This window comes from Macrobrachium nipponense, chromosome 41 (assembly GCF_015104395.2).
Source record: "Macrobrachium nipponense isolate FS-2020 chromosome 41, ASM1510439v2, whole genome shotgun sequence".
NCBI lineage: Eukaryota > Metazoa > Arthropoda > Malacostraca > Decapoda > Palaemonidae > Macrobrachium > Macrobrachium nipponense.
In genome coordinates, this window is record NC_061102.1 from 34,984,247 (window position 1) to 34,994,246 (window position 10,000).

A 10,000-nucleotide genomic window follows, 5' to 3' on the forward strand; every position below is an offset into this window, starting at 1 on the left:
AAACTTAATAAGACTTGGTCCATAAAGCTATGGATATTTGTGAAGAACAAAGAGAAAAACGCCTTCAATAAAATATGTGACTAAGGGATCTAATTTTGAATAGACTAGTATATGAAGTATATATATTGAAGTAAAATTTCGTACTCAGTCAGAACATTCCCGCCGTTTAAACACATTACTGTTAAAATAAATTGAGCGAAGGTTAACAATACACTCAAAGGTCTATGAAACCGTTTAAGCTTATGGTTAATCAAAACCACACCCCCCCCAAGATAATAATAAATATAAAGAAAAGCAACGTTCAAGGACCTTGGAGTAACACCGTCACTGACGTATGAGGTGGCAGTCGGTAATTGGTCACAAGTGAAGCTGTCATTGATTCCAACATTTCCATACACCTGTGCACACCTGTATGAGTGAAACACTTGCTTCGTACCGGTTCAGTCTCCACCCTACACTATCATTCGGTTAATGTGTTTATTCATTATTGTTGATTAGCCTAGCACCTAAGACCCGTTAAAGTTTGCCAGTTTCCAGGAAATTCAAAGAATCCAAGGCAATTCTCGCTTCTGGATAAATCATAATATCCTACAATAGTCATTAACTCATCTTCAACAAGTACTGTAAACTGTAGTTACTAAAATATTAGAACCACACCATATCCTCACAGGAAGTGCTGAATACAAACAAGATACGCATCTTTTTTGTCAAGAGCACTGCCACGCATACCATTCTACAACTTATCTATCTCTTAAAGCATTACGTTTGCAGGAAATGATACGACTTGGAGCAATAACCTATAACTTAATCCTTATTGTCATTCAGAGTAGTAATTTCCAAGTTAAAAGAGATTAAATGTAAACGAGTCGAAGGTACGGGGAATGTTTCAGCATATCATAAACACGTCTATAGTCGGACAAATAAGGATACACAGTATTATGATTTCTTTGTGCTATCTCATCGGTACAAGAACCATACTCGAGGTAATCTGTTTTCAACTGAAAGAAACATTACTATTGTGTTAAAGGTAAATGAGATGTAAGTTATAGCCATTTACTTTGAGTTGACGGAGGATCATTACTGATACATGAAATTTATCAAGTATAAATAACCTTATCAAGTATAAATAACCCGCAAGTCAGTGCATCAGTGGTATAGACTAAGAAGTATTTTTTAGTGAAATGCTGCTGTCTGGAATAACATGACCACAGACAACTAGAGAGCAGAGTACTTTCCCCACCACCACAACCGTGTCTGCTTTGTGTGACCCCTGTTACTTGAAGGTCGGAACTGGGACAAGGCAAAAATCAATAAAGGCCCATTTTCGCAGAGTAGGTACGTACTGAAACTTGCATGAGAGGAAAACTCAACATAACGCATGTTAACTGAGGTGATAACGATTGATTTTTCGTTCATTTAGAACTATGTACGAATGCCTGTTCCCTGGCCTGTATTTCTGTAAGAAAACAAAATAGGTCGACAGCAAACTGTAAAAAACATTTTCTTGCACAATACAGAAATTCGCGAACAGGTAAGTTGCTTAAGCACAATTGTCCGCCGATTACCAAAATCAGAAGCTAATTGCAACTGGTAATCTTGGCTTTGAGAGTGTGACATAAACCGTGTTAAATGTTATTGAGGCATCAAAGATTATGCCTTTGAATTGAATACGCTTATGTTTCGGTGAATTAAAAAAATTATTTAATGCCGGCATTTGCCTTTCACAGAGCAGTTCACTCAATCAGTTTTTTCCTAGAGTTCACACAGTCACAGCAGATTTTTTTTCGAAATATCAGTTAATGGTGCCTTTGTTCTTATTCTCTCGAGTGTTAATGCACGACTCCAACTGCACAAGCACAACAATCCGTCAGCGTCACTTCTCACCTTACCAAGAGTTAGTAGCAGACTACACCGACTCTGCGGCCGGCACCGCTTCTTATCGTTTACGCAGAGTTGCCAGTTCCATAATTTCATCACACAGGGCAGTCGGAGGAAGGGGGATGGCTTTCCGGAGGGGGTGAGGGGTATGGGGCTTGCATCATCTCATTCGAGGAATATCGCCATGACGGGATTCTACAACATTCGCCTAAATATGATTATGAGACTAGTCATTACTGCAATGGCACTTCCGCAATAATTGCCAAAAGCCGCTACATTAGGACGGAATTCGAAATTAACATTTTCAGCTTCCAATCTCGAGAGCTCAGCTTTTGGGACTTTTCACACTCGGCCCACTTGGAGGATGGGTCTTGCGTCAACTTCGCGTTAAGCTCAAGCTAGGCGATACCGAGAACCCTTATTGCTTCGAGTATATATTTTTTCTTTCTTACTTTACTGGTGAAAGGATCACTTTGCAGTCATTAAACGTCTGAAGCCAAGAGCTGGGCGGCGCAGCTATTTCGGAGAGAAGAAAAAAAAATCGAAACATCAATAGGACCATCAAACGAGTTTTGCCAGGTTTGTGCCTCTGCATAATATATTAACATCAACAACACTGATTACATTTACCATATCACGGCTTGATTGTTAATGCAGAGAGAGAGAGAGAGAGAGAGAGAGAGAGAGAGAGAGAGAGAGAGAGAGAGAGAGAACCATCTCTCTGTCAGCACTCGAGTCGGGGAAACAGTAAAACAGTAAACTTACTCCCTCGTCAGTAGAGAGCAAGAGAGAGTCAGTCAAAACGAGACTCTCTCTCTCTGTATGTGTGTATATGTGTGTATATATATATATATATATATATATATATATTATATATATATATATATATATGTGTGTGTGTGTGTGTGTGTGTGTATATATATATATATATATATATATATATATATATATATATATATAGTATATGTCTATGTACGTGTTACGCTGTATTTATGAATTGCCTAGTGGGCCTGGTTAAGTCCTGCTCAAGCCCAAGATATACTGAGGGGGGGAGGGAGACGTTCTCCATCCCAGACCAACGCGGTGAATTGTGTACCTGGTGGCTTGGCTGGTAGACACTGGTTGGTAATATCCAGGTTTAATAGGAGAAGGTGCCTTCTCCAAGAAGTAGAAGCTTGATATATATATATATACTATATATATATATATATATATATATATACACACACACATACATATACAGAGAGAGAGAGAGAGAGCATCATGGCGGTTCCAGAGAGGGTGGTGGGGAAGACTTACCATCGAATGTCACCACCCACTCACTCTACAGGTCAAACAAATGCCAAGGTCTGGCACTCAAGCGAACAGACCCCATTGCAGCTTACTATCTATCTACCTCAGCAGAATCCCATTTCAGTATCCTTACAGGAGTCACTTAGCTGCACATCCTTTGCCTTTAAGAATTCGTACAAGGCCTCCTACGATCATGAAAAGGCTGAATGACGCAACTGCTTAATCTTGTTGGAAAATACTGTATATCAACGAATGCTTGCAATAACTATAACAAAAACCGATAGTATTTTAGGTTTCTGCTTTCATTTATTGATGTGAAAGCGACCTAGGCTTTCGGTATTTTTTAACATTGCATCAAAATAAAGCACAACAGACAAAGCACTTTGCTCCCGCTTGCATCAATGAAATAAGCATGGATTGCATGGAAGATTGAAACGCTTTATACACGATCAATAAACTACGAGGATGGATGAAAGATATATATTTAATCTCGCTGAGTATTAATATTAAAACACACAGGCAATATACATATATGCCTGAGAAGGGAGAAAATAATATCAATATTTTAACACACGGAAGGGATTTTCTTTGTGTTTTAAAGTTAATAGTACGGAAGCTGATCGCATGCTCTCTCAGTAAATCTGCCCGCGAGCGCCTAGGCCTATGCTCAGATATTCATCGCTGTCATTTTATTCAAAAACTGAGAACGTGTATCCTGGATATATTTCTACAATTAAGCGTAACTAGCACGCATATCTCACAAACACACACATATATATATATTATATGTGTGTGTGTTTGAGATATCATGCGTGCTAGTTACGCTTAATTGTAGAAATATATCCGTGCATCTGATGTCTAGGCAAGTCCCTTACGACGCTCCTGAATTCTCGCACATTCTTTTTTCGCTACGCAATACAATAATAATAACAGTAACATAACCGACCCTGCCCTTTCCAAATCGACTCCTTTCGAAACTTTGTCAACCTTTAAACGGTAGGACAGGCGAAGTTTTAGACTTACATAAGCAAGTCAGACTCGTAGAACGTCGTCATTAGTGATAATAATGTTGGTGATACCTCAAATTGATCAAGAAAGCAAAATAAGTTTATCAACAGAGCTACTATATAGATACGTTTCTAGAAATGTTTAGTTTCACTTTTAAATATATCTTTTCAGGAAACTTAACTGCTTCTTTATTATTAAAATTAAATTATGTACATTCTGTTCCTTTTAAACTCCATAAAAATATAGCAATGAGAGAGAGAGAGAGAGCCTTCCGCTGGAATTCAGGCTGCTTACACACCATTTCTGGTAAGAATTTTTCTAAGACGTTTTCAAGAAAGAATTTGGCTTTGGTCAGTTGTAAGGACAATAACAAAATCTCTGGACTGTACCACGAAGTTCAAACAGCGTCGAGCATGAGGCACAGCTGCTCATTAGCAGCGTAAGGCTTCTCCTCTTGACGGAAATGAGAGACAACGAAACGTTCTCCTTGGTATTTCACGAATGAAAGAGTATCCCTTTCCTTCCTCATTTCTTGGAAACGTAATGTAAACAAATCTTATGGAATATGGACTGGAACTGGAACATGTGATTCAGGCATGATGATGTAAGCGCTGAGACCTTTGAAGTCACTCAGCGCTGAAAGGAGAATTGAGAATAAAGGAGGTTCGAAAGGCGTAACAGGAGGAAAACATCACAGTCGCCCTTTGAATCAATTGTCAGGAGAGGGTCGAAAGTAGGATAGAAGAATGAGGATATGAATGGAGGTTCAGTATTAGGAATGAAAGGGGTTGCAGCAAATAAACTTAAGTAATGCCTACAGTACATCGCCAGATGAATGGTACTATAGTAGATTCACATCAACCGTGCATTTGATGTCTAGGCCAGTCCCTTACGACGTTCCTGATTGGGTGTTGATAAGCCAATCACAGGGCTGGAAGATCTCAGTCTCTCTCGAGAGTTCACATGGGTAGAATCTATGTTCCACCTCTCCTGAGGTATCCGTCTTTCAGGAGAGGTGGGACATACATCTTGCCTATGTGAACTCTCTCGAGAGACAGAGTTTCCAGCCCTGTGATTGGCTTATCAACAGCCAATCAGGATCGTCGCAAGGGACTGGCCGAGACATCAAATGCACGGTTGATGTGAATCTACTATAGCCCTTACGAGGACAAAACTTACAAGAAGGGAATTATGGTTGTCTGTAAGGATGACCTCACCATTGCCGTTAGGCTGTCCACAAGGAAAGAAGGAATTCGAGGAGTCATTTCGAGTATGAGCATTGACTGAATGCATCATCGGACCTGACGCCCTCACGCAGCAGGATGAAAAGCACATTCAAGCAACGACTGACCGCTCTGGTCTGGCGGGTACCAGTGGAAACTGCTTCTACGGAGATTTTCGCACCACGTGAAGTTTATTGTGGCGCCAGCCTTCATGGCACAGCAGCAGCAACAGTGACCGTTGAACGATTTCCTTTAAAACATTAGTTTTGTTTTTGAGCATCAAAGACACTTAGCACCGAAGGAACATTTTCGGGATACAATACTCTCAGGTGCTCGAGCGGGAAACTCCAATCTCAAGTGATAAAAGGAATCACCATCGCAGGGCAAACACAGGATCCATGGGCGCCAGGGTAGGGACTGGTTAGGCTCAGTCCTCCCCCCTCCCCCTTATGGAATGCGTTACGCAATTCGCTTCTCAGCGACGGACGTGGATATATATACCCGTTAAAAGTACTGGTCGGTATTTACAGACAACACGCTGGACAAACACCACGCTACGTTTTTCTCTTTCATGTTTGTTTCTCAAAAGAGTTAACATACGACGTTATGCCTGCGAAGCTTATTTAGTTTGCATGAAACAATTACGCTTTGAGAAAAAACAATTACGCTTTGAGAAAAAACGTGAAAAGCATAATAGAATGTGTATCCTACGCAAATTTAAATGCCGTTCGTCCCATTTCATACATTTTAATTACCAAGGCATTATACTCTCCAATATATGTCAAAACGTGGTTGAAGTAAAGTTTTAGTTCGAGTTACCGGAAACAAACTTTAAAACACGAAAATGAAGATATTAAATTGTTGCTTTGTACACTGTCATTGTTTCATTATCTCAGGTCTACTGTTAATCTTACCGTTAGTCAATCTAAAATAAAAGTCATTCATGAAGTTAACAGAGCCATTTCCTTGCCGATATTTCGTAATAAAAAAATAAGTCCTTCCCCGAACAATATGTAATAACAAAGGAAATATTTTGAGGTTACAAAGTCCTTCCTTCCTTCCAGATTAACATCGGATATTGAACAATGATTACAAGGAAAGAAAAATAGATAAAAACCAATTGAGCGGGACCGAAGGTCGAGAGCGAATGAGTCTCTTTCCGTGAGATCGTGACTGTGAACCATGAATAATGAAGCATTCAGTTCTTCGGTTACTGGTACCGTGCCTTGTTTAGGATTTGACTTGTTTTAAGTCCAGAGGCCGTTGGGACGGGCAACATAGTGAAGACAAGAGAAGTGGGACGGAGAGAGACAGTCACTTATCCCCGAAGGAACCGACATCTCTCCGCCTCATGAGGATTGAAATTGATGGATAACGCGAGCAGGAAGAGAAATTCAAATCCTAACACGAATCCACGTCCGGGGGAAGTAGGAAGGTGCGAATGTAAAAACTACAGGCGAGACGATAATGCTGATGAGTGATAGGACCTCACCTTGACACCTGCTTCTCTCCCGTCGCTTATCTTATCGTCACTGCTAGACCAAAAGGCAGCACACTCAATGAAGTGATTAGCACGCCTCAAGATAAAGCCGTTTTCTTCATCTTTGACCTGAGGGTTCAACTGCTCGCCTGAGCAAATAATATTGACAGAAATCTTGCATATCTCAAGATCGCGTTAATGGCAAAGTCTACAATCAGATAAGGACCAAAGAGGCTTCAAGCACTTCAGTTCACCTTCGCCTGTATAATTCTAGGCATCAATCATCAAAACAGAGTTCATTATCTTATCATACCGTCTCATGGACCGACCGCCAGCACGTCAGTAGTTAAATATAGCAATGTTGAAAATTTATGTTCTACGCTGGTGTTAAAAACAAAAGACATGTTGGATTTCCATTTTCTATGAAAGACTTATCAAATAATTTTGGAAATAAAGTACTAGTAGCGTTTTTTTTCTAACTTTTAGCAAAGCTCATACTTTTCCTGCTGCCAAGATGTGCATGAAACTAATTAGGCTTTTACAAGTAGCTATTTACCCTGTTACAATCTTATTTTAGATACAATATAAACTTTTCAATAAAACAAATATTTACAATTAGCTTAAATGACAGTCACTCAGAGTCTTTTGTTGTAATAAAAAAAAAAGAAGAAAGAAACCCCGACGACAGACAGAAAAGCAAAGGCGAGAACTTCCAGGGAGGAAAGCCCAAAAACTTCAGCAGGAACAAAACAGGAACAAGAACGCCAACTGAATTTCAGCCGCGCCTCAGGAGTCGATCTCTGAGGCAACACATCAGACCACCCTATCAATCTTCCTCTCTCACGACCAGACTGCAAATTCCCGAGATGTCAGCTGGTGCTGCACCAGCCCCAGTTTTTTTGCCGTGTCCCTAGGTTAGGTTAGGTTGGGTTATAATAGATTCACATCAACCGTGCATTTGATGTCTAGGCTAGTCCCTTACGACGCTCCTGATTGGTTGTTAATAAGCCAATCACAGGGCTGGAAACTCTCAGTCTCTCTCGAGAGAGTTCACATGGGTAGGATCTATGTTCCACCTCTCCTCCTGAGGAATACGTCTTTCAGGAGAGGTGGAACATACATCCTGCCTCTGTGAACTCTCTTGAGAGAGACTGAGAGTTTCCAGCCCTGTGATTGGCTCATGAACAGCCAATCAGGAGCATCGCAAGGGACTTCCCTAGACATAAAATGCAGGGTTAATGTGAATCTCCTTTAGTCCAGTGGGAAACATAATGAGAATATTTTCACGATGAGTCTATGGTTAGTTTGTAAGATATGGCGTCCCGCTTTTTCAGGGGAGGATCGGTACTCGGTTACAGTTCAGGAATATGAAAGCCGGCTGTGCTACTCAAGATTGACAGTGAGGGATGGATGTCCTTCATGAAGTAAGCATTGCCCTTCTGCAACCAAGCAAGGTGAACCTCCAAAAAGAACGGACTCAGACTGGCAAAGTCCCAGAGTTATAAAGAGGGCATGGAGGCACTGAACGCTTAAAGAAATGAGATCATGGGATGGTACGACCATTTGATGATCAATATTTATATAGTACATACGTAAATGTACATACACGCACACACACATATATTATTATTATTATCATTCAGAAGATAAACACTATTCACATGGAACAAGTCCACAGGACATTAAATTGAAATTCAAGCTTCCAAAATGCTCATTAGGAAACGTATATATTTCCCAATACGTCTCAGAATCACATCTTATGCACCCGTAGGCTTCCTGCTAGTTACTTAGCACCAGACACACTGACATACATCAGAAGCCTGACAAAGAGTTAGAAGCCTTATAAAAGCTCCCAAATAGTTTTTTTTTCTTTTTTCGTTTAAGTCTTTCATGACAGTTCATACAGACTCTTCGATGTCTATTAAAACAAACATGAGTAAGCTGAGAAACTGTGCACAGTACTCCTCTCCTGACTAAAACTGCAGAATTTTTGTCTCTCAGATTCACAGTAACACAAGTAACAATCAACTATTACTGAAATTGAACTAAATTCTCGCATCGTGTGCAGTGTAAGCCACCTTCGTTTAAAAAAATAACGGCATCATATTTACTTATCTAGCTTGTTTTCTATAACTTCACGACTGTGAGGTCTTCTCTTTAGGAGAGAGAAAGAAAACAGGGCCGAAATAAAGCCATGTCAAAGATAAAGAAATCTGGCCCTCATCGACTTGCTTCCTCTCAAGGGCATAATATCTCCAATATCTATTACACTATTCTCAATTGGGCAAATTGCAGTTTCAGTCTTCCACCAGGCTTTTGCCTCTCGATCGGACCTCAGCTAGTAGAGTCTCAGTATTCGCCACTTGACCCGAGAATTACGAGACCAGCACTTTAACAACTATACATTCCTGTCTGATAAGACAGCCTTTACGATAGACCGAATGAGTCCATTTCTGCTGCTTCTGCTGCGTAACTCTAAGTTGCGATTTCTCCAGACACCTGTCTTTGTTGTTAGCCTTCATAGCCACTTTGCTCTTGTAAAGTGGTTCTGTCCAGAATGTCTGTTTTTTTTTTAATAGTCTTTACCAACCTCTTTTTGGAGAGATGGAGTCTATCAGTGTAGTTATGTAAATTCCTACTTCGAAGTCTATCTTTTAGCAAGGTTCTCTCCAACCTGTCAACCTCTGTAATGAAGTTTAGCCCAAGATGGCAAGATCTCTGCCGTTACAATCTGACTGTCCAGCGATTCTAACTTGGCGGAGAGATCTTGACCAATAGGCACGTTTTGTAGTACACTTTCGTCCATTAAACCTAGTTTATTGGTGACGTTATCTCTCTCTCTCTCTCTCTCTCTCTCTCTCTCTCTCTCTCTCTCTCTCTTTCTGCGAAAACCTATGGAGAGAGAGAAAAATAAAACAATGCTAACCCAAGCCAAAACAATGAAGGATGATGAGAGAAGGGGGCAATAGTAACACATAGCGCAAAGTACGCTATAAAGAGGTCGGAAACTCATCAATGAAGAGTAACAAGAGTTGGAGAAGAATCCAAAACGTCAGCAGTAGAGGACAAGTAGGATTACCCATCTCTACAGAGAGCATGTGGTTAAAGGTGGCATGAC

The 10,000-nt window shown here is 40.4% G+C and overlaps 1 protein-coding gene across 12 annotated transcripts in view; it reads right to left on the reverse strand.

Annotated features, from left to right (window-relative positions):
* The window catches only part of LOC135212682 (hexokinase type 2-like), an 85,987-nt gene that overhangs the window by 31,663 nt on the left and 44,324 nt on the right, over window positions 1-10,000 (reverse strand). The window contains exon 1 of one of the 12 annotated variants that reach the window (XM_064246355.1): window positions 1,885-1,999. The exons of 8 other annotated variants lie outside the window; for them this stretch is intronic. The gene's annotated coding sequence lies outside the window, so the exon portion shown is untranslated. Of the gene's footprint in view, window positions 1-1,806; window positions 1,830-1,884; window positions 2,000-10,000 lie in introns of those variants that run through there. 3 more of the 12 variants (XM_064246359.1, XM_064246358.1, XM_064246357.1) reach the window with 3 other exon arrangements.